Raw genomic sequence first — 25,954 nt, 5'->3', positions numbered from 1 at the left:
CCTATTTGACATGTACAGGGTGGGAAGGAAAAATTCATTAATTTTCTGCATGTTAGATGTGATTGGCCCCCCCTCCCCAACCTTGCCATATGGCACATGCTCTCATCTCTCGTGCGTTGCACTCCTCATTCGCCCCCCACCCCACCAACTTACATCCACCCCACTCCACACAGGCATAGCCCATTCAATGTGCACCCAGTGTACTTACCTGTTGGTCTGGAGGACCGTAGAGTAACGCATACTGGGGGAGCACCCCATCCACAAGTTTCTCCAACTCCTCAGACGTGAAGGCAGGGGCCCTTTCCCCAGTCGCAGCAGCCATTGTCACTTCCAGACCGAGGTCACAGCAGCACTGCAGTATATGTCCTCTCCTGTGGATGATCAGGTCTCGAGTGATTAAGCAGATAGAAAATGGCGGTCACGCCCGCGGCGGTGCGTACCGCCGCGGTGCGTACCGCGACCGCCGGCGCACCTCGTCATTGGCTCCTGAAACCCATAGGCTTCAATGTTAACCAATGCGGCTTCGTATAGCGGTCTTCGACTGCCTACCGCCACGGTGTGCCACGCCAGCGCATTGACCTCACATACCATTGTTCCACTTCACAGGTCAGGCAGCCGCCATTTCAAGGGCCCACATGGCATAATTTGTACTGCATCACACAGGCCTAGGCCTTGCATTGCCACACATACACGCCTTTCAATACATAGATAATCGTGTGCTAGGCATGCTGTGGTTACGTACCTGTGATTTGCTTGACTCTGTGCTCCATGTTGTCCTTCCTAGGCACCGTCCGCTGGGACTGGCGAGGAGAAGGATGAATCCTCGCGTGTACCGACCGCTGGTGGACCTGTCGACAATGGAAGAACGCCATATCATACTACGATACCGACTTGACCGAGCCACTATACATGAACTGTGTGCCCAGCTGGAGCCAGCCCTGATGTCCCCCATCCGCCAACGCACAGGAATTCCCCCTCTAGTGCAGGTTCTGTCAGTCCTCCATTTCTTGGCAAGTGGCTCATTCCAGACAACAGTGGCCATGTCATCTGGAATGTCTCAGCCTATGTTTTCAAACATTTTGTCTAGAGTGTTGTCTGCCCTGACGAAACACATGTGGAGCTACATTGTATTCCCTGAGGAGGTTGATTTGGCCACTGTGAAGGGTGATTTCTATGCCCTTAGACATATCCCTAACATCATTGGTGCCATTGATGGGACCCATGTGGCTTTAGTCCCCCCAAAAGACGATGAGCAGGTGTACAGAAACAGGAAAAGTTACCATTCTATGAACGTCCAGGTGGTCTGTTTGGCTGACCAGTACATCTCCCATGTGAATGCCAAGTTCCCTGGGTCAGTGCATGACGCGTATGTGATGCGTAATAGCAGCATCCCTTATGTGATGGAACAGCTACAGAGACACCGTGTGTGGCTAATTGGTGACTCTGGTTACCCCAACCTGCCTTGGCTATTGACCCCAGTGAGGAATCCCCAGACCAGGGCAGAGGAACGGTACAATGAGGCCCATGGGCGAACTAGGAGGGTCATAGAAAGAACCTTTGGGCTCCTGAAAGCCAGGTTTAGGTGCCTGCATATGACAGGGGGATCCCTGATGTACTCACCAAAGAAGGTGTGCCAGATCATCGTGGCCTGCTGTATGCTTCACAATCTGGCATTGCGACGTCAGGTGCCTTTCCTGCAGGACGATGGTCCAGATGGTGGTGTTGAAGCAGCTGTGGAGCCTGCGGAGAGTGAAGAGGAGGAAGACGAAGAGGACGACACAGACAACCGGGACAGAGTTATCCAACAGTATTTTCAGTAGCACACAGGTAAGAATCACCCACGCCATTTAACATTTCCTGAAAGCCCCCTGCATCTTTACTTTGTGTATTTCCCCCCAGTTCTTTTAAACTAATGTTTGATTTTCCCTTCCCTTTTCAGTGCTGTATGACCCACTGCGTGACTTCTGCTTGGTTATCCCATGGACTAATGCTTATTGACATCGGTATGTTGTCATCACAAAAATAACAGAACATTATTGATCAGTAATGTGTTATACATTTGTAAATAATACAGGCTGACTCCTGAATGATTTCAGTGCAATGAGGGTTTTATTTTTAGTGCTAGATATTGGTAAATGATATTAAAACGGTGATGGGTGAGGGTGGAGTTATGTCCATGGCAGAGCCCAGTTCTCAGTTTCACAGGGGCATTTTCCATATGCCTGTGGAAGGATGGAGCAGGGGCAGTTCAAGGTTGGACAGGGTGACACTGTGGGACAGTGGGATGACATCAGGGGGTATCTTATGCTGGCGGGGGTGTTGGCATCCTACTCTGTCTTCCTGTGAGATCTCAGGTTCCTCTTGCGGGGTGGTTGTTCTTCGGCAGGAGGTGGGGTTCTGGTGGCCCGTCGTTCTGTGGGGGCCTCCTGACCACTAGCGCCGGCGGAGGTGGTAGGCTGTTCCTGGCTAGTGACAGGGGCCCTTTGTGGTGCCACAGTGTCCCGCAATGTGTTTTCTATCCGGTTGAGGGCCTGGACTATGGTCCCCATGGCGGTAGCGATGTTCCTGAGTTCATTGCTGAACCCCATGTAGCGTTCCTCCTGCTGTGCCTGGATCTCGGTGAACCTGGCCAGTACCGTCGCCATCATCTCCTGGGAGTGGTGATATGCTCCCATGATGGTGGTGAGGGCCTCTTGGAGAGTCGGTTCCCTGGGCCTGTCCTCCCCCCCCTGTCGCACAGCAGCCCTCCTAGTTGCCCTGTTTCCCCGGGCCTCTGTCCCCTGGACGGTGTGCCCACTACCACTGCCCCCAGGTCCCTGTTGTTGTTGGGGTGTTGGGTCAGCCTGGGTGCCCTGTAGTGGCGGACACACCGCTGATTGACGCGTCCTGGAGACAGAGGCATGGGCCCGCTGGGTGGGAGCTGTGCTGGTGTTCCCAGAGGGGGTTGGGTCTGCTGTGGCCTGTGTCTGTGTGTGGGGAACCGACTGTCCAGAGGTCCCCGATGGTCCGGGCTGGTCATCAGGTTCTAGGTCGACAGAGCTGCTGTCCTCGCTGGGGGCCTGTTCTGGGGGTGGGATGGACAAATCTGGACCCTCCGTGGCGGTGTGTTGGCGTTCGGGCCCTGCAGGGGTAAAGGAGTATGGTTATTGCTTCTGTGTGTGCCATGGCATGCATTTTGAGTGCCCTTGTCCCCCAGTGCTGGCATTCCCTTGTGGGAGGTGTTGTGAGGGTGGTGGGGGGGGTGTATGGGTATGTGCAATGGTCATGCTTTGGTGGTGGCTGTCTATGGTTTGTGTTGGCATTCAGGGGTTGGTGTGGTTTAGGGTGGGTTGTGCGGGTGAGACATTGGCAGGGAGGTTGTGTGCTGGGGGGTTGAGATTGGGGGTGGGGGGGTGTTGGTTGGCATGCTGGTGGTTGGGGGGGGCGAAGTAGTTGAGATTCGACTTACCAGAGTCCATTCCTCCGTGTACTCCAGCGAGGCCATCAGGATGCATGATGTTTACTACCTCTTGCTCCCATGCTGTGAATTGGGGTGGAGTGGGTGGGGGTCCGCCGCCAGTCTTCTGCACAGCGATGTTGTGTCGCGACACCATCGAGCGCACCTTCCCCCGTAGGTCGTTCCATCGCTTTCTGATGTCTTCCCGGTTTCTGGGATGCTGTCCCACAGCGTTGACCCGGTCTACGATCCTTTGCCATAGCTCAGCCTTCCTTGCTATAGTGGTGTGCTGCACCTGTGTGCCGAAGAGCTGGGGCTCAACCCTTATGATTTCCTCCACCATGACCCTGAGTTCTTGGTCCGAGAACCTGGGGTGTCTTTGGGGTGCCATGGGGTGGTGTGGATGAGGTGTGGGGTGGTGTTTGTGGTGATGTGCGTGGTGATATGTGGTGATGTGTGCGTAAATGTGGTGTGGGTGATGAAGTTGGGTTCCTGTGTGTGTTGGGGTATTCGATTGCTGTGCTCGCTCTCTCTATCTCTCTCTCTATCGCCTTCTCTCCAATTTCCAACTAGTGGGGGTTTGTGGGTGATGTGGGTGTGTGTTTTATAGTTGATTGGATGTGTGGGAGTGTTGTGTGTATGTGTATCAGGTGTGTGTAATTCGAATTGTCCAATGTGGCAGTGTTTTGGAGCTGTGTGTGTATTTTGAGCGCGACGGTGTGTACCGCCAATGGAATACCGCGGTTGAAAGACCGCCGCGTGGATTCGTGTGTCAGAATGGCATGGGCGTGTTTGTGTTGGCGTGACGGTGGAGGTTTGGTCACCTCCAGTTTTCCGCGGCCCGCTGATGAGGCGGCCTTCCTTGGATGTCGGGTTTTTGGCGGTTTCACAGTTGGTGGTCAAAATGACTGTGGCGGTTTACCGCGGCCGCGGCGGTAGAATGGCGGACTTCTGACCGGCGGTAAGGGCCTTTTACCGCCGAGGTCAGAATGACCCCCTTTATATCACTTTTCAGTGGTATCCTTACATTTTCTTATTGCATCTTTGATCGTTTTGACCTGCAAATATCCAGATAAATATTATATATTTTTCTAAACACTGTGTGGTGTATTTTTGTGGCGCTATATTGTGTTATTGTGTGATTTATTGCACAAATACATTGCACATTGCCTTCTAAGTGAAGCCTGACTGCTCAGTGCCAAGCTACCAGAGGGTGGGCTCAGGATAATTTGGATTGTGTGTGACTTACCCTGACTAGAGTGAGGGTCCTTGCTTGGACAGGGGGTAACCTGACTGCCAACCAAAGACCCCATTTCTAACATTGGTGATCAGCGGTGAGGATAGGACTTGTATTTGTGCAGTGACATACAGTAGCTAAGTATTTCACTACCTACCCACAGTTGAAGGTCAACTTGATTTTTATATTTTTTCTGAAATTTCGTTTTTCCTGTCAATTTTTTTTACCAAAATCCTCACTTAACATGTCTCACGCTGGGTCTCAAGCAGGAGATTTTGACCTAGCCCTGTTAGAGACATACACTGTCAAACAGCTGAAAAGGTTCTGCAGGGATATGGAAGTACTCAACCAAGGTGCCTCCAGAAAGGAGGAATTTAAAAAGGCGCTGAGGGCCTGGGCAGAAGCCCATTCAGAGGAGGGTGCTGAGGAGGAGGAGCCAGAAGATGACTCCCCAGAAGATTTTTTGCCACCAGTGGATGTTACCACTGCAACTGTGCCCCCTGCAAAACCGGGAAGCAGTGTCTCTGATCAAAGCCTGACCACAGAGGAAAGGAGAGCGGAGAGAGAGTTTCAGTTGCAAATGGCAAGGCTAAAAATTGAGGCTCAACAGGAGGAAAGGAGGGCAGAGAGAGAAGCCAAGCAAGCTGAGGCTGAAAGAGCAGCCAAACAGATTAAAGCTGAAAGAGCTGAAGCTGCAGCTGAGAGAGCCTTGGCTGAGAAGAAACTATTGTTGGCTCATGAACTGAGTCTCAAGGAGCTGGAGATCAAGGCGAGACAATCTGAGTCCAGCAGTAATGGTGGCAGCATACAAGCAGGACCTGCTGGAGAAAAGAAGGTTTGTATACCCAAAAATGTGGTGCCCAGTTTTGTGGTGGGAGATGACATAGATAAATGGCTAGCTGCTTATGAAGTTGCACTAAGGGCTCATGAGGTTCCCGAAGGGCAATGGGGTACGGCTATGTGGGGTTATGTGCAAGCACTGGGAAGGGACACACTTCTCACACTGGATGCAAAGGATCAAAACACATACCCACTTCAGAAAGCCATTTTACTTGCCAAGTTTGGGCTGACCCCTGAGAGATACCGTCAGAGGTTCAGGGACAGCACCAAACAGTCCACACAAACATGGGTAGATTTCTTTGACTTTTCCAGTAAGACACTGAATGGATGGGTGCGGGGCAGCAAAGTAGATGATTATAAAGGGTTATATGACTTGATTCTGGGAGAGCATATACTCAATATTTCTTTTACAGAGTTGCACCAGCACTTGGTAGATAGTAAGCTGGCTGACCCCAGGAAGCTTGCGCTGAGGAGGTGAACCTCTGGGTTAGTACCAGAGTGTCCAAAAAGGTACCTGGGAGTGAGCCCAGGAAGGGTGGTTCCGGTTCCCCCAACAGAGTGAGGGAGAGGTTAAAGATGACCCAGAGAAGTCCCAGAGGGAGGGGGGAGGAAAGGGTTCCCATGCCCCATCGGAGAAACAGGGCGGTGGTTCTGGTGGGCGATGGCACAAAGCATCCCCTTCCCAACCTCGCTGCTTTGAGTGTTCCCAGCTAGGACACAGGAAAGGGGACTCTGTCTGTCCAAAGAAATCACCCAGTATTGGGTCCTCTACAGGGTTGGCCCATGTGGCTTTAGGGGAAAGTAGTCCCCAGGGGCAGGCCGTAGACCATGCCTTCATCTCCTTTAGTTGGGAGGAGGACTCAGAGGGTAAACTGGTGATCCGTGAGGGTGAGAGTCGTCACTTCCCCCAGGTGGGAGTGAGTGGGGTCCCAGTCACCGCTCTGAGAGACACAGGGGCTAGTCTTACCATGATGGTGGAGAGACTAGTGTCACCAGAGCAGTACACCGGACAGGTGTGTAGAGTGACTCCAGCCATTGGGGAGGATTTCTTCCGCCCCATGGCCCTGGTGTACCTAGAGTGGGGTGGGAGGTGACCCAGAGGCGTGTCATAGTTAGTCCCCAGCTGCCCACTGACTGCATTCTGGGGAATGAGTTTCCCCTAGTGTCAGGAGAACTGAGAGGTTTGACCCCTAGGGGTGCCCTGACAGTTCAGATGTCTGACAGTACCACTCCCCAGAGGAGGGTATGTGAGCCCAGATGTGGAGGCACAGTGAGGAAGGACTCACCCTTGTCCTCTGTTCAGCCTCAGGGTACAGACCCTGGGCTGAGTGACCAGTATCAGGGACCCACCCCTGAACTGGTGAGAATGGAGAAGGGGTGCAAGACCCCTGGGCTACTGCCCCCCATTCTGAGATGCTTCAAGAGCCCCTAGGGAGCTCCCTACCAGACACCCAGCTGGAGGAGAAGCTCATCCAACGGCCCCCCTCAGAGTCTCCACTTAGCAGTGGATGGTCTGGGGCCTGGCTCATGACACTGACAGCTGTCAGTGGCGTCTGTTGGTTTCTGTCCTTGTGGGCAGAGTTTTCCCTGGGTTGGGGACAGAAGTCAGACCCAAGGAATGGAACGGGCCACATCACTTTGTTGGCCATGGTGGTACTGTCTCCATACTGGGATGCATCTGTGAGCATGTTAAAGTTAGGAGCTTCACAGATGGGGTCCTCAGGTGATGAGAAGGGATCCCCATGGGCCAGTTCAGTGGCCCCGGAGAGTATAGACAAAGAAGCCTCACTGAGTTCAGAAAGGCGCAGAACTGGTAAGTGCCCCAGCAGTAGTGGGCCATTGACCATGTTCTATCGCCTTAAGCAGGGAAGTCCATCAGAGTGTTGATTATTCTACCGTGGCTTTAGGCTGCAAGGGGGAAATGTTGGAAATGGCCCTTCTGCAGGGTTATTCCCAGACTTTTTGCCTTCCTCCTTCTCTTCTTCTGACCTCATTTTTGCTGGTTTTTAGACTTTGCGCACTTTACCACTGCTAACCAGTGCTAAAGTACATATGCTCTCTCCCTTTAAACATGGTAACATTGGATCACACCCAATTGGACTATTTAATTTACTTATAAGTCCCTAGTAGAAGGCACTATGGGGGTCATTACAACATTGGCGGTAAAAGGCGCTTACCGCCATACAGAAGACCGCCAATACACCGCCACGGCCGTTGTAGACCGCCACAGCTATTATGACACACATCTCGGAATCCACCGAAATTCAGACACCCACACAACACCGCCACACCAAAGGTCAGTGATAAACTGGCGGAAACAAATCCTCCACGGCAACAGAAACACGCCCATGCTATTATGACCCACGAATCCACGCGGCGGTCTTTCAACGCGGTATTCCATTGGCGGTACACACAGCCGCGCTCAAAATACACACACATCTACAAAACACTGCCACATTGGACAATTACAAATACACACACCTGATACACATACACACACCACTCCCACACACCCATTACAATATAAAACACACACCCACATCACCCACAAACCCCTACAACCAAAAATCACGAACGAAGGCCAGAGAGACAGCACAGCAATTGACAACCCCATCACACAGAGGCACACAACACCATCACCCACACAACATCCACGCACAAAACTCCACACACCACTACACTCACCACACTCAACACCACATACACGACCCCACACCTCACCCACACCACCCCATGGCACGCCAAAGACACCCCCGCTTCTCCAAGGAGGAGCTCAGGGTCATGGTGGAGGAAATCGTCCGGGTAGAGCCACAGCTACTTGGCTCACAGGTACAGCACACATCAATAGCCAGGAAGATGGAGTTTTGGCGCAGAATAGTGGACAGGGTGAACGCCGTGGGACAGCACCCAAGAAATAGGGAGGACATCAGGAAGAGGTGGAACGACCTACGGGGAAAGGTGCGTTCCACGGTCTCCAGGCACAACATCGCGGTGCAGCGGACTGGCGGCGGACCCCCACCTCCTCCCCCACAGCTAACAACATGGGAGGAGCAAGTCTTGACCATCTTGCATCCTGAGGGCCTCGGAGGAGTCGGTGGAGGATGGGACACTGTTAAGTCAAATCTTAACTATCATATCCCCCACCCTACCTGCATGCTATCACACACCCCCACCTTCACACCCTCCCCTATCACTCCAACTCCTCACTAATGTACCCATAACACAAACCACCCATCCCAACACCAAGCCCTGCATGACACAGCTAAGCATGGTCACCCCTCACTAAACCATGCTCACTGCACATACCCAGAACACCCCCCCCCAACCATCATCACACAAGCCCCCATCACAGGAATGCTTGCACTGGGGTTCACGCCCACCCACCCATTGCACACCATTACACACACACATGCAATAATCATGCTCTTATGCCCCTGCAGGAACCCGAAGGACCGTCACCACACCAGAGGGACCAGACAACACCACTCCACCCACAGAAGAGGCCCACAGTGACGACAGCAGCTCTGCCCTACTGGATCTTGATGACCAGCCCGGACCATCGTGGGCCTCAGGACAGTCGGTTCCCCTTGCACAGGCACAGCCCAACACCGACCTTCCACCCTCTGGTAACACCAGCACAGCACCCACCCAGTGGGCCCAAACCTCCCTACCCAGGACAGGTCAATCAGCGGTGTGTCCACCACTACAGGGCACCCAGGGTAACCCACCACCCCAACAACAACAGGGACCTGGGGGCAGTGGTAGTGGGCACACGGTCCAGGGGACGGAGACACAGGAACATAGGGGAACTGGGAGGGCTGCTGTGCGACAGAGGGAGGACAGCCAAGGGAACCAACTCTCCACGAGGCCCTCTCCTCCATCATGGGAGGATACCACCACTCCCAGGAGACGATGGCGACGGTCCTGGACAAGTTCCAGGAGACCCTGCGTCTGAAGGAGGAGCAGTATTTGGGGTTCTGGGAGGAGCTCAAGACCATCAGCTCCGCCCTGGGCACCATCGTAGGGGTGCTGAAGGACATACAGCAGACCTTGAGGGACACCGTGGCACTCCAAGGGGCCCCTGACACTAGCCACAACGATGAACTGCCCACCAACTCCGCCGGCGCTAGTGGACAGGACGCCCCACCACAGGACCACCACACCAGCACCCCATCCCCTGCAGACGGACAACCACCACACAAGCGGTCCCTGAGATCCAGGAACAGGACAGAGCAAGATGGCAAGACCCCCGCCAGGAAATAAGACCACCCTGATTGTCCTCCCACTGTCCCACTTTGTTACCCTGTCCATATTTGGACTTCCCCAGCTCCACTTCCTATGCCCAGATGGCCAGTGCACCTGTAAGACTAATAGACTGGACTCTGCCATGGACATTCCTCCACCATCCCCAATCACCATTTTACAACCCCCCTTCATTTTTTGAGCACTTAAATAAACACCCTTGAAACACAAAACAATCTGGAGTCAGTCTATGATTTGGTACTTTGTATTATCAATGACAGTGTCATAATGGCTGTACCATTGTAAGGCTAACATACCTATGTCACACATCACAAGCCCATGAAGGATGCAAACAGTTGACACGTAGGTTAGCACACCTCTGAAACTGAAATGGAAGGGTACAACTCAGTTAACAAATAGTGATTGAAATGGAAGAACAGGATAGAGGTAGACGTGTGAAAGTCAATGTAATGTAAAACCAGAAAATTTTCTCACCTGTGTGTCACTGGAAATATTGCTGTATGACTGACTCCCTGTTGTCGTTTTCTTCTTCCTCAGCTTCATCCTCATCACTGTCCACAGCCTCCACAGGCTCCACAGCTGCTACAACACCGTCATCTGGATAATCCACCTGCAGAAAAGGCACCTGGTGTTGCAAAGCCAAATTATGGAGCATGGAGCAGGCGATGATGTCACACACCTTCTTCGGTGAGTAGAATAGGGATCCACCTGTCATATGGGGGCACCTGAACCTGGCCTTCAGGAGGCCGAAGGTGCATTCGATCACCCTCCTAGTCCGCCCATGGGCCTCATTGTAGCGTTCCTCTGCCCTGGTCCTGGGATTCCTCACTGGGGTCAATAGCCAGGAAAGGTTGGGGTAACCAGAGTCCCCCAATAGCCATACACAGTGCCTCTGGAGTTGACCCATCATATCAGGGATGCTGCTATTCCGCAGGATGTAGGCGTCATGCACAGAGCCAGGGAACATGACATTTACCTGCGAGATGTACTGGTCTGCCAAACAGACCATCTGTACATTCATCGAATGGTAACTCTTCCTGTACACCTGTTCACTCCTGTGGGGGGGGACCAGAGCTACATGGGTCCCATCAATGGCACCTATGACGTTGGGGATATGTCCAAGGGCATAAAAGTCACCTTTCCCTGTAGGCAAATCCTCCACCTGAGGGAAAATAGTGTATCTCCTTACGTGTTTCAGCAGGGCAGACAACACTCTGGACAAGACGTTGGAAAACATAGGCTGGGACATCCCTGATGCCATGGCCACAGTAGTCTGAAATGAGCCACTTGCAAGGAAATGTAGCACTGACTGCACCTGCACGTCAGGGGGGATTCCAGTCGGATGGCGGATTGGTGACATCATCTCTGGCTCCAACTGGGTACATAGTTCCTGGATAGTGGCACGGTCCAACTGGTAGGTGACGATGACATGTCTTTCTTCCATTGTCAACAGGTCTACCAGCGGTCGGTACACCGGAGGATTCCGCCATCTTCTCATATGTCCCAGGTGACGGTGTCTACGAAGGACAACAGCGAAGAACCAGTCATTATTCATCCAGGTATGTACCCACAGTTACACACAAGACTACACCAGACACAAAACCCTTCCTGTATGTGTGTTGAGTGTAGGCCTAGCTATGTGTGGCGCAGTCGTAAATGAAGCCATGTGGGCCCCTGAAATGGCGGCTGCCTGACCTCTAAACTGGGACAATGGGATTGTGGGGTAACTGCGCTGGCGTTGCACACCGTTGCGGTAGGCGGTCGTAGACCGCGGCGCCATGCTGCATTGGTTAACATTGGACCCTATGGGTCCCAGGAGACAATGAACAGGTGCGCCGGCAGTGATGATGCGCACCGCCGCGGACGACACTGCCGCGGACGTCACCGCCGCGGACGTCACTGCCATTTTCTATCTGTTCAATCACTAGATACCTGATCTTCGACAGGAGAGGACTTACACTGCTAGTGCTGCTGTGACCTCGGTCTGGAAGTGACGATGGCTGCTGCGTCTGGGGAAAGGGCCCCTGCCTTCACTGCACAGGAGTTGGAGAAACTTGTGGATGGGGTCCTCCCCCAGTACACGCTACTCTACGGTCCTCCAGACCAACAGGTTAGTACACAGGGAGCACGTTGTATGGGCTGGGCCTGGGTGGAGAGGGCTGGGTGGAAGAGGGAAGGGGGCAGAGTTCATAGAACATTAATGCATGGGAATGAATGGGCCACATGGCCAGAGTAGGGAGGGGGCCACTCACATTGACGGTGCAGTTGGTAATGACTGTTCCTCTTCCCTTGTGCATGTCATGTAGGTCAGAGCCCACCAGAAGAGGGACATTTGGCGTGTCATCGCCAAGGAGGTCCGGACCCTGGGGGCCCACCAGAGACGGGGCACCCACTGCCGTAAGAGATGGGAGGACATTCGCCGCTGCAGCAAGAAGACGGCGGAGGCTCAGCTGGGGATGACCTTCCAACGTGGGAGGGGTGCCCGTCGCACCATGACCCCCCTGATGTTCCGGATCCTGGCGGTGGCCTACCCGGAGTTGGATGGGCGCTTGAGGGCATCACAGCAGACACAAGGGGGTGAGTACAATCTCATTCTGCTGACTTTGCATGCAGTGGAGGTGTCTGGGTGGGGAGGTGGGCTGTGGGTGTCCCTAGGCCAGGGCGAGTTAGATAGGCAAGGCCCCTCCGTAATGTAGGCCATGTGGCACTCAACCCCACCTCAGCAGAGTGCCAAGTCGAGGTATAGTTGCCCCTGTGGCATCCATGTGCGCAGATGTCCACCATTGCCATGTAGGCCATAACCCAGAAATTGCAGAGTGCAGGAGCACGGCGTTATGCAGGGGGCTGCTGCGTCTGTCTTGTCCGCCAACGGTAGCGGAATGCCATGCACTAAAACTCTCTTTCTTCTGTCTCCCCCCTTTTCCTGCTCTCCCTGTCCTTTTGTACATAAGCATCAACAGGCGGAGGTACAGTGGCACCGGAACACAAGGGAGCTGCATCCCACATGGGCATGGAGGGCCACACCACGGACTCTGAATGCACCAGTGGGACGGAGGGCGAGGGGAGCTTCACGTCGGCCACCGGATCACCAACCAGTGACACGGACTCGTCCGCCTTTGGGAGCTCCCCTGTGGTGGCGGCACCATCTGTGCCCCCCACTTCAACAGGTACAGCCGCCACCTCCCCTACCAGCACCGCCCTCCCAGCAGCCTCTCAGCGTTCGCCCCGTGCCCGCTCACCCAGGAGGGTGGGCATCACCTTCGCCCCAGGCATCTCAGGCCCTGCCCCAATCACCCCAGCTGCCCTCAGTGAGGAGGCCATTGACCTCCTCAGGTCACTCACTGTTGGGCAGTCTACTATTGTGAATGCCATCCAGGGTGTAGAACGAGAGTTGCAACACGGTAATGCATTCCTGGGGGGCATTCATTCTGGTCAGGCTGTCCTTCAGCGAACCCTGCAATCTCTGGCCTCAGCACTGATGGCAGCCATTGTCCCTGTGTCTAGCCTCCCCCCTCCAACTTCCTCCACCCAGACCCAATCCCCTGTACCCCAGCCCATCTCAAGCACACCTACAGACCAGCATGCACACAAGTCAACACACAAAAGTAGCTCATGCAAACATAGGCACCACACATCCCACAGGCACTCACACAAGCATCACACCCATACAGACACAGCAACATCCACTGTCTCCACTGTGTCCCCCTCCTCCTCTTCTCCCTCCTCCCTCCCAGTCTCATCTACACACACACCTGCATGCACCACATCTACAGGCACCATGAGTCGCACAAGGAGACCCAGCACCCCATTCCGCTCACCTGCACTCACCACCTCCACTGCCATTTACACGTCCCCTGTGTCCTCTCCCAGTGTGTCTGTGACACCCCCTCCCAAAGTACACAAACGCCGGCAATCACTCACCCAACATCCATCCACCTCACGACAGCCTCCAGTACTTGCACCTGCACCCAAAACAGCTAAAGTGACACCTCCGACAACCACCTCCTCTTCCTCCACTCCCAGACCCCCTCCAGCTACCCATCCCAGTGTTCGTCAGAAACTGTCCCTCTGTGAAATTGACCTTTTTGCCCCCACCCCACCCTCCAATTCATCAGTCCTGTCGTAACGCCTCAGCCAAAAAGCCTCCAATACCAGTGGTGCGTGTTCAAGGCTTGTGGAGTGCACCGGCCACCAGGGCAGGCAGTAGGACCCGGAGCCAAGGCACTGGCAGCCCACCCCCTGTAAAGGCTCTAAAATTGGAGAGTGGACGACGGGACCGTGTTAAGACTCCTGGTGGGACAACAACTGACATGGGTTCGAAGGGGATTGGTGAGTCAGCTGTGACTCCAACAAAGGTGGGGAAGGTCCAGAGGAAGTCTGCCCAGCCTCTTGTGAGTGTCACGGCAGAGAAGTGCGCCATCATTTCCGGCGGTCCAGACACAACCGCCAGCACCGTCGTCACTGGTCACGAGACCACTGCCGGAGTCACAGCCCAGGAGGGCACAAGTATCGTCACTGGTCAGGAGACCACCGCCAGAGTCACAGCCCAGGAGGGCCCAAGTATCGTCACTAGTCCAGAGACCACCGCGAGAGTCACAGCCCAGGAGGGCCCAAGTATCGTGACTGGTCAGGAGACCACCGCCAGAGTCACAGCCCAGGAGGGCACAAGTATCGTCACTGGTCCAGAGACCACCGCCAGAGTCACAGCCCAGGAGGGCCCAAGTATCGTCACTGGTCAGGAGACCACCGCCAGAGTCACAGCCCAGGAGGGCCCAAGTATCGTCACTGGTCAGGAGACCACCGCCAGAGTCACAGCCCAGGAGGGCACAAGTATCGTCACTGGTCAGGAGACCACAGCCAGAGTCACAGCCCAGGAGGGCCCAAGTATCGTCACTGGTCAGGGGACCACCGCCAGAGTCACAGCCCAGGAGGGCACAAGTATCGTCACTGGTCAGGAGACCACCGCCAGAGTCACAGCCCAGGAGGGCACACGTATCGTCACTGGTCAGGAGACCACCGCCAGAGTCACAGCCCAGGAGGTCCCAAGTATCGTCACTAGTCCAGAGACCACCGCCAGAGTCACAGCCCAGGAGGGCCCAAGTATCGTCACTGGTCAGGAGACCACCGCCAGAGTCACAGCCCAGGAGGGCACAAGTATCGTCACTGGTCAGGAGACCACCGCCAGAGACCACAGCCAGAGTCACAGCCCAGGAGGGCCCAAGTATCGTCACTGGTCCAGAGACCACCGCCAGAGTCAAAGCCCAGGAGGGCCCAAGTATCGTCACTGGTCAGGAGACCACCGCCAGAGTCACAGCCCAGGAGGGCACAAGTATCGTCACTGGTCAGGAGACCACCGCCAGAGTCACAGCCCAGGAGGGCACAAGTATCGTCACTGGTCAGGAGACCACCGCCAGAGTCACAGCCCAGGAGGGCCCAAGTATCGTCACTAGTCCAGAGACCACCGCCAGAGTCACAGCCCAGGAGGGCCCAAGTATCGTCACTGGTCAGGAGACCACCGCCAGAGTCACAGCCCAGGAGGGCATAAGTATCGTCACTGGTCAGGAGACCACCACCAGAGTCACAGCCCAGGAGGGCCCAAGTATCGTCACTGGTCAGGAGACCACCGCCAGAGTCACAGCCCAGGAGGGCCCAAGTATCGTCACTGGTCAGGAGACCACCGCCAGAGTCACAGCCCAGGAGGGTCCCGGCTGCCACAGCCCCGCTGGGCAATGATGGAACGTCATGCCACACACCAATGCCCAGTGTAGAGAACGTCATGCCACACACCAATGCCCAGTGTAGAGATCGTCATGCCACACACCAATGTCCGTATCAGAACCGCCATGGCAAAGCACCAGTGAACAGGGCAAAGACCGCCATGGTGAAGACCGCTGAACAGTCCTGAACCGCCATGGCAAAGCACCGCTGAACAGGGCAAAGACCGCCATGGCAAAGCACCGCTGAACAGGGCAAAGACCGCCATGGTGAAGACCGCTGAACAGGGCAAAGACCGCCATGGTAAAGACCGCTGAACAGGGCAAAGACCGCCATGGCAAAGCACCGCTGAACAGGGCAAAGACCGCCATGGTGAAGACCGCTGAACACGGCAAAGACCTCCATGGTAAAGCACCGCTGAACAGGGCAAAGACCGCCATGGCAAAGCACCGGTGAACAGGGCAAAGACCGCCATGGTGAAGACCGCTGAACAGGGCAAAGACCGCCATGGCAAAGCACCGGTGAACAGGGCATAGACCGCCATGGTGAAGACCGCTGAACAGTCCTGAACCGCCATGGCAAAGCACCACTGAACAGGGCAAAGACCCCCATGGAAAAGCACCGCTGAACAGGGCAAAGACCGCCATGGTGAAGACCGCTGAACAGGGCAAAGACCGCCATGGTGAAGACCGCTGAACAGGGCAAGCACCGTGTAGGAATGAAAAGGCCGCCACATCAGGCATCCTTATCCCATGTGCAGCTGGGACAGTGACAGGACATGAACTTTCACGGGGAGACTCATCCAGTCTGGGCACCAGTCCCACCCAGTACCAGTAGAGAACTGCATCTACTTGAGAGACTGTGGCTTTGCACTCCCCAGGATGGCACAGTGGGCAACCCACCCACTGTATAGACTTGTGAGACTGTGGCTTTGCACTCCCCAGGATGGCACAGTGGGCAACCCACCCACTGTATAGACTTGTGAGACTGTGGCTTTGCACTCCCCAGGATGGCACAGTGGGCAACCCACCCACTGTATAGACTTGAGAGACTGTGGCTTTGCACTCCCCAGGATGGCACAGTGGGCAACCCACCCACTGGAGAGACTTGAGAGACTGTGGCTTTGCACTCCCCAGGATGGCACAGTGGGCAACCCACCCACTGTATAGACTTGTGAGACTGTGGCTTTGCACTTCCCAGGATGGCACAGTGGGCAACCCACCCACTGTATAGACTTGAGAGACTGTGGCTTTGCACTCCCCAGGATGGCACAGTGGGCAACCCACCCACTGGAGAGACTTGAGAGACTGTGGTTTTGCACTCCCCAGGATGGTACAGTGGGCAACCCACCCACTGTATAGACTTGAGAGACTGTGGCTTTGCACTCCCCAGGATGGCACAGTGGGCAACCCACCCACTGGAGAGACTTGAGAGACTGTGGCTTTGCACTCCCCAGGATACATCAATGGGCATGGAGCCCCGTTGTGGATCTGGCTTCACATTCATCTGGCTGAGGTGCCCCCCCTTCCCTTCCACCTGAGGTGCCTGTAGTATTTCTATCTGATGCCCTGGCAGTGTTCTCTCCGATAGTGGTCAGGTATCGTTTGTGGGCCTCGCCCATGCATTTTTGGACTGTTGGTGCACGGACATTGTTGTGTACATATCTGCACTACTTCTCGTATTTTATTGTATATATAATTATGAGTGATTTTGAAATATATGTCTGTATATTTTTTTATGACATGTACATTGGCACATTATAATGTTTGACCGAATTTCACATTGTCTATTCATTCTTCCGGGGGTATTGTGGGTTGTTACTGTGATTTTTTGTGAATGCATTGGTGTGTATGTTGTAATATGTGAGGGTGGGGGTGTTTGGTGGGTGTCCCCCTAACCTTTGCCTCCCCCGTGTCGTAGGAGCAGTACTCACCGGTGTCTTCGGCACCTACATAGCTGTTGGTCGTACAGGAGCAGAAAGACAAGGGCAGGGAGTATTTGTAATTCCGGCTCCATGGTGGCCTCATTCCTCGTGGGATGTGTTCAGGTGAGCGTTTTCCCATAGCAAAAGCTGTTTCTGCCGTGTTTTTATCCACGGTGAATCCACCCCGGAAAAGGTGGCGGATTGGCGGGTTGTAATAGTGTGGGCGGTACATTGTCTCCCGCCTGTCTGTTGGCGGTAACCGCCGCGCTGCTTGTCTGTACCGCCGTGGCGGGCGGTGTGTTAAAGTGGCTGTCTTTGTTGGCGGTTTCCACCAGGGTCATAATTCCCTTTTTTTGTCCGCCGGCCTGTTTGCGGTATTTCTGCAGCTTTAACACCGTCCGCCAGGGTTGTCATGACCCCCTATATGTGCCCAGGGCTTGTAGATTAAATGCTACTAATGGGCCTGCAGCACTGATTGTGCCACCCACTTAAGTAGCCCCTTAACCTTGTCTCAGGCCTGCCATTGCAAGGCCTGTGTGTGCAATTTCACTTCCAATTCGACTTGGCATTTAAAAGTACTTGCCAGGCTCTAAAACTCCCCTTTTTCTACATATAAGTCACCCCTAAAGTGTGCCCTAGATAACCCCTAGGGCAGAGTGCTGTGTGGCTAAAAGGTAGGACATGCACCTGTGTAGTTTACATGTCCTGGTAATGTAAAACTCCTAAATTCGTTTTTACACTACTGTGAGGCCTGCTCCCTTCATAGGCTAACATTGGGGCTGCCCTCATACATTGTTGGAGTGGTAGCTGCTGATCTGAAAGGAGTAGGAAAGTCATATTTAGTATTGCCAGAATGGTAATACAAAATCCTGCTGACTGGTGAAGTTGGATTTAATATTACTATTTTAGAAATGCCACTTTTAGAAAGTGAGCATTTCTCTGCACTTAAATCTTTCTGTGCCTTACAATCCACGTCTGGCTGGGTTTAGTTGACAGCTCCTTGTGCATTCACTCAGACACACCCCAAACACAGGATACTCAGCCTCACTTGCATACATCTGCATTTTGAATGGGCCTTCCTGGGCTGGGAGGGTGGAGGGCCTGCTCTCACACAAAGGACTGCCACACCCCCTACTGGACCCTGGCAGACAGGATCAAACTGAAAGGGGACCTGGTGCACTTCTAAGCCACTCTTTGAAATCTCCCCCACTTCAAAGGCACATTTGGGTACAAAACCAGGGCCTCTGCCCTACCACCTCAGACACTTCCTGGAGAAGAAACTTGTTATCAGAACCTGCATCCTGCCAAGAAGAACTGCCTGGCTGCCCAAAGGACTCACCTGACTGCTTTCTGTGAAGGACTGCTGCCTTGCTGTTGCCCTGCTGCCTTGCTGCTCCCTGGCTGTGGTGAAGAAGTGCTCTCCAAGGGCTTGGATAGAGCTTGCCTCCTGTTCCCTGAAGTCTCAGGACCAAAAAGACTTCTCTCTTGCAACTGGACTCCTTGTGCAGCAAAAATTTGACACACAGCTTGCCAAAAACGACACACAGCCTGTCCCGCGGTGAACAATTTACTGCACGCCGAACCGGGACGAAGCCGCTCGACTTCGCAGGAAAAGATCGGCGCGCCACCTGTGGTAAGACCGGAACTTCGACGCACAGCCCACCAGATTGACGCACAGCCGACCTGGGACGACGACGCCCGACTTCCAGAGGGAAAATCGACGCAGAGCCTGCCGTGAGGGAGAAATTTCCCTGCACCACCCACCGTAACGACGCAGAGCTTGTCACAAGCCCAGGATTCCACGCACAGACCCCAGGGCGTCTGAAAACCCCGCAACCCGAAGAGGATCCACGACCGAGCGCTGGAAATCAACACACAGCCGTCCCTGCATGGAAACTAAACAACGCATCGACCGTGTGCGGCCTGAGAAATCTACGCACACCCCTTTGTTTTCCCGCTTCTGCACCAATGCTGCCCTTTGTGGAGATTTTTCACGCGAACCAGGTACTTTGTGCTTGAAGGAGACTTTGGGGGTGATTCTGATGCCGGCGGTCCTTGACCGCCGGGGCCAGGGTCGGCGGGAGCACCGCCAACAGGCTGGCGGTGCCCGCAGGGCATTCTGACCGCGGCGGTTTGGCCGCAGTCAGATGCGGAAAACCGGCGGTCTCCCGCCGGTTTTCCGCTGCCCTGGGAATCCCCCATGGCGGCGCAGCTTGCTGCGCCGCCATGGGGGATTCTGACAGACGGTGTCAAAGGCAGCCGAGAGGTCAAGGAGAATGAGGGCAACTGTTTCACCGTTGTCCATCAGGGTTCTGATGTCGTCTGTGACTGAGATGAGGGCGGTTTCTGTTCTGTGGTTGGTTCGGAATCTGGTTTGTGAAGGGTCGAGCAGGTTGTTGTCTTCCAGGAAGGTGGTCAGCTGTTTGTTGACGGTCTTTTCTATTACCTTGGCTGGGAAAGGCAGAAGAGAGATGGGGCGGAAGTTTTTCAGGTCGCTCGGGTCAGCCGTAGGTTTCTTTAGTAGGGCGTTGACTTCAGCGTGTTTCCAGCATTCGGGGAAGGTAGCAGAAGAAAAAGAAGAGTTGATGACGGTCTGGAGTTGCGGGGCGATGATGTCATCGGCTTTGTTAAAGATGAAGTGCGGGCAGGGGTCCAAAGGGGCGCCGGAGTGGATAGAGTTCATGATGGATTTGGTTTCTTCCGTCTTGATGTGGGTCCAGTTGTTGAGGGTGATGGCCTGGGATGCGGGTTCGGTGGTGTTTGGTTGGGTCTGGTGTCCGAAGCTGTCGTGGAGGTCGCTGATCTTGCGATGGAAGAAAGTGGCGATAGATTTGCACAAATCCTGTGAGGGCGTGACGGCGTTGGCGCTGGGGTTGGAGAACTCCTTGACGATGCTGAAGAGTTCTTTGCTGTTGTGGCTGTTTTTGTCCAGTCTGTCGGTGAAAAAGTTCCTTTTGGCAGCGCGGATCAGGTGGTGGTGTTCGCGGGTAGCGTTCTTGAGGGCGGTCATGTTGTCAGCGGTGTGGTCCTTGCACCAGGCCTTCTCAAGGGCGCGACAAGTTTTCTTTGATTCTTTGAGGGTGTCAGAGAACCAGAGAGGTTGTTTGGTGTTGGTCTGTCGATGCGTGCGTTTGAGGGGAGCAAGGTTATCTGCGCAGTTGGAGATCCAGTTTGTGAGGTTGAGGGCTGCGTCGTTGGGGTCGGTGGTGAGGGTGGGTTGGTTGGCGGCGATTGCGGAGAAGAGTTGCTCTTCAGGGATCTTGTTCCACTGTCGACGAGGGATGGGTTGAGTGCGGAGGTGGCGGGTCTCGCGTCGGAATGTGAAGTGGACGCAGCTGTGGTCGGTCCAGTGTAGGGCGGAGGTGTGGCTGAAGAAGACGTGTTTGCTGGCAGAGAAGATAGGGTCGAGCGTGTGTCCGGCGATGTGGGTGCGGTGTTCACCAGTTGTTTGAGGCCGAGGTTGGTGAGGTTGTCGAGCAGGGTGGTGGTGTTGGGGTCGTTGTTTTGTTCCAGATGGAAGTTGAGGTCGCCTAGGAGGATGAAGTCCGGTGAGGCGAGGGCGTGCGGGGAGATGAAGTCTTTGATCGTTTTGACCAGCAAATATCCAGATAAATGTTTTATATTTTTCTAAACACTCTGTGGTGTATTTTTGTGGTGCTATAGTGTGTTATTGTATGATTTATTGCACAAAAACTTTACACATTGCCTTCTAAGTTAAGCCTGACTGCTCAGTGCCAAGCTACCAGAGGTTGGGCACAGGATAATTTGGATTGTGTGTGACTTACCCTGACTAGAGTGAGGGTCCTTGCTTGGATAGCGGGTAACCTGACTGCCAACCAAAGACCCCATTTCTAACAATAAAGCATACTACTTTTGCCGGCAACCTATCTCACTACAGCCTTGAGAAAGCACAGAGTGAAAGAAATCTCTTGTTAAAGAACGGAGTGCTGACCTAGGCAAGGAACAGCTATATAGAGAAAAATAAAACAAGACCGCAAATGTGGCTATTGTTAAAAATAATATAACAAAGTTAGAATAAAACATATCTAGGTAAAGGTGCACAGCGGCGGGCCTAGCTTGCTAAAATAACGTGTCTAAAACTATAGCTAAAATGGCTTCACAACACTACCACCTATGGAACTTCCCTTGATGCAAAGTTATGCAATGCAGCGCAAAGTGCTGCTCTGTGTTGCTTTCAGAAAACTTTCCAGCACAAAAGACAGCCATTTGTGTCACCGTGCAAAATGTTAGTAAATATGTCCCTTAGTCTACTTACAAACATACTGGACGTCCATGCCACATCATAAATATTCAAATGAACTAGTAAAGCAATTAGTGGCACACAGAATAATAGACTTCCCCCACCAAAATACCGATCTGCGGTCGAAAGACCGCTGAGGGTATTTTGGGATTTGCCCTGGGCTGGCGGGCGGCTGCCCGCCAGCCCAGGGCAAATCAGCCTTCCCACGAGGACGCCGGCTCAGAATTGAGCCGGCGTAGTGGGAAGGTGCGACGGGTGCAGTGGCACCTGTCGCGTATTTCAGTGTCTGCATAGCAGACACTGAAATACTTTGTGGGGCCCTCTTACGGGGGCCCCTGCAGTGCCCATGCCATTGGCATGGGCACTGCAGGGGCCCCCAGGGGCCCCGCGGCACCCCCTACCGCCATCCTGTTCCTGGCGGGAGTCCCGCCAGGAACAGGATGGCGGTAGGGGGTGTCAGAATCCCCATGGCGGCGGAGCGCGCTCCGCCGCCATGGAGGATTCTGCAGGGCAGCGGGAAACCGTCGGGAGACCGCCGGTTTCCCGCATCTGACCGCGGCCGAACCACCGCGGTCAGAATGCCCTGCGGGGCACTGCCGGTCTGTCAGCGGTGCTCCCGCCGAGACCGCCGGGGTCAGAATGACCCCCTATGTCACATAAGATGGAAAACTTTATGATAGACTTGTTATACAATTGACTATAGCACAATAACTACACCACACAGCAGGGGTGGGGAGTTTAATCAAATATCAACTTGTCCATGGGACAGGTTGCTTCTACTTGACCTTAAAACATCTGCTTGTCCCTTTGGTGATATGTAGTGTACTGACAAATTATGACAGCAATCTTATTATGTAAGAGCTCTGATCATGGCACCTCTGATTATGCCATGGCTAATAATATAGTAGGGCTTAAATACTAGCAATGTTAAGCCCTACTACAGAAATGTCCTTATTTTGCCACCTTTCCGCAGATCTACATACTAGGGCTGGAGGAAGCAGTAAATTATAGTTTCAGCGCTGGAATGCCTTTGAGTCTATGCAAGCCTACTAACTTTTATGTTTTAAGTATTTTCGCTAGCTCTTTTCTAATCCTTTTCCCATAATGAGAAAGTTTGGAAATGTACTCCTAACAAGGGCAGAAGTAGAAGTTCTAGGTTTGGGAAAAAAGTTGTTGGAGGGAAAGTGAGCTGATCAACAGATTTTTACATGAGCATATCTACATATACATATTTGCTTGCGCTAAAATAGAGTTCACAAATATTTTCCAGGAGTACAATTTCCTGGTCTACTTCTGTAAAGTCCTAAAAAGTCACTAATGCAAAAACATATAACATGGGTGCACTTTTGTGGTTTTCTTTAAGAATTGGGCCCCTGATTAGGTCTGGCATTAACCAAGACACTTTTGTTTTTATTAAAATTCTATTTCTCTCTCTATATATAGGCTGGCTACTGTGAGTGATAGCATTCTGCTCTTCCACAAGAAGCATGATGGCACACAAAGTTGTTTTGTTCAGTACCAGGAACTACTGTGGCAGGAAAGGTCTGGCACTAGCAGTGTCACTAAAAAGTTTAAAAACTAAACTAAATGGGCCATCCCTCTCCCCTCTTCTCCAGGTATTACACGCTAAACTTTTGCCCACAATAACTTATGGCAGCAAGACCCAAAGAGGCAGGGATGCAAAAACCCTAGACAGTATATTAGTGAAAGCATACAGGATAATTTCCTGCCCTCACAAATTTGGCTGGAGTTTGCCCTACAAAAGCAGTCTCTGGTGAAGTGAGGAGCTTTCTTTAACTTCTGGGGTAAAATCAGGAAAGCGGTTCCCAGCACTCCTAATTTTTACTTATGGCAAGCACTCCAACAGAGGGATTTATTGCCCACCAGAGTATATCTCAGGAAATCCTTGGCCAGGACAGGGCCGAATTAATTATAGGAGACTCACTTTTAAAAAAGTGGTATGGAAATCAATCAAACTCCTCTCCCTAGTGGAGGACAAGGTGACATTCTCAGCATGAGCTCATGCCTGGATGACACTAAACTCCTACACCGCACCCGCGCCCTAGATTTTTTTCAGCTTTGGTTTCTCTAGACCTGTCAACGAACTATTTTTGAAGTACCATCTGGGGTTGCTTCCCTGCGCACTCCTTTTGCCACACTGGCTGAGAGAATCGACAACCACAACTTGCTTTTTGTGTAGCACCGGCACTGAAGACTTACTGCACTTGCTATTCATCTGTGAAGAGCTGCTAGGGGAAAGAAGACAACTTTTGAAAGACCCCCTTAACCAAAGAGGGATCCACACGAGGAGACAGGCCGTGTTTGCCTGTTTCGCCTCCAACGATCCACAGCTGAATTGTCAATTGGTAAAATTTCTTGCACTAGTCTTCAGAAAACACACACACGCACTTTAACCATCTGTACTTTGGCAGCTTGTACACATGCATTTTAAGTTGTTATCCCAAGAGCTGACCAGCTTTGGGCTTCCACTTTAGTCAAGCACTCTGCATCTTCAAACCAAGGGGCATATTTATACTACGTCTGCGCCGATTGTGCGTAAAAAATTTTGACCCACAATCAGCGCAAACGTTGCCCCATATTTAAACTTTGACGCCCGAGCCCGCGTACGACAAATTTCTGCCGTGTGCGCCATTTTTTGGATGCGGCAACCCGCCTTGCGTTAATTATATGCAAGGTAGGCGTTCCTGTCCCAAAAATGGCTTAAAGGGCAGTGCGTCGTATTTATGCTTTCGGGCAAAAATGACGCACGGCCGGGAGGCGGAGCCAGAAAATGACGCACAGCCCGATTCGCAGCAAAAATTAACGCCTGGGTCAGGGCAGGCGTTAAAATGGGGCAAACAGACCTGTATTTAATCAGAACACACAGAACAAACAGCAGAGCAGCAGAGCAGCAACAGGGAGCCATGGAGGTCATTCTAATCCAGCATGCACGCAGACGCAGAGCCCAGCAACAACAACAGCAGCTACAACAACACCAGCAGGGACCCCAAAGGCAGCGCAGAAGGCAGGAGAGGATATTCTGCCCAAGAACAACCCTTCAGGGCCTCAGGGAACACAACATCATACAGAGGTACCGGTTGAACTGGCAGGCCATTCAGCAGCTGCTGCGAAACATTGAACTGCAGGTGGCCCCCACTTTGGTGACACCCCACACCATCCCAACAGAAACAAAGCTGCTTGCCGTACTTCATATGCTGGCAAGTGTCTCTTTTCAAACAACTGGTGCCCTGGTAGGCGGAATATCACAACCATCATTCTCTGCCTTTTTGCCCAAAGTACTGGATGCCATCATTCAACTGACACCCCACCACATCTTCTTCCCTAACACACTGCAGAAGCAGCAGGAAACAAAAAAGGGGTTCTACTCAATCAGTGGCTTCCCACACGTCCTTGGTGCAATCGACTGCACACATGTACGCCTTGTGCCACCTGCTGCAACTGAACACCTCTACCACAACAGGAAGCACACACATTCCATCAACGTGCAGGCCATTGACGATCACCAGGGATTGATCACCAACATCGTGGCTAAATATCCTGGGAGTGTCCATGACTCATTCATCTCCCGTCACTGCACCATCAATCAACACTTCCAGGATGGACGGTATGGCAATGGACTACTTGTTGGTAAGTACAAAAACCTACTTATATATACACTGCACAGCAACCCACTAGGACACACAACACATACACTACAACAGCAACATGTCAACTGGAACACACTGAGGTCGTGACATCACTAGCCATGTTTCTGAAGTCACCATTGAACCTGTCACGCATCGGAAATTACTGTACAGCCTAATCTGAAGACGTCAATGAGTGTGGTTGCCTAAATGTCACCTTGCAAATTGTAAGTCTCCCAATGACCTCTACATTAATACATTGCCTAAGTCTAAAGGTATGTGATGTCCAGGGTACTTTCATATGAACATGCTAACAACACTTTCAATTTTAACTCTGCATGGAACTATCATCTCACCCCCAGTGAAGACACACGTACACCTGTATCACAAGTCACAATGCTAGGGAGGGCACACTGTACTGAAAATCCCCAAACATATTGCTGACAAACGGTTAGCAGACAAACACTTGTTCAGCCAAGGAAACAATACAATGCAGATGGTATAGCCTACAAGCATAGGATGTCACATTAGTACACAAAAGAGACACAGACAACACAAGACAACTACTGCCATTAAAGGTCTTTTCAATAGTGCCAGCTACATCAACATGATCCCATTCATTTTCTATTGCAGC

This window comes from Pleurodeles waltl, chromosome 4_2 (assembly GCF_031143425.1).
Source record: "Pleurodeles waltl isolate 20211129_DDA chromosome 4_2, aPleWal1.hap1.20221129, whole genome shotgun sequence".
Lineage (NCBI taxonomy): Eukaryota > Metazoa > Chordata > Amphibia > Caudata > Salamandridae > Pleurodeles > Pleurodeles waltl.
The sequence above is the reverse complement of the archived record's forward strand: the minus strand, read 5'-3'. Positions refer to the sequence as shown.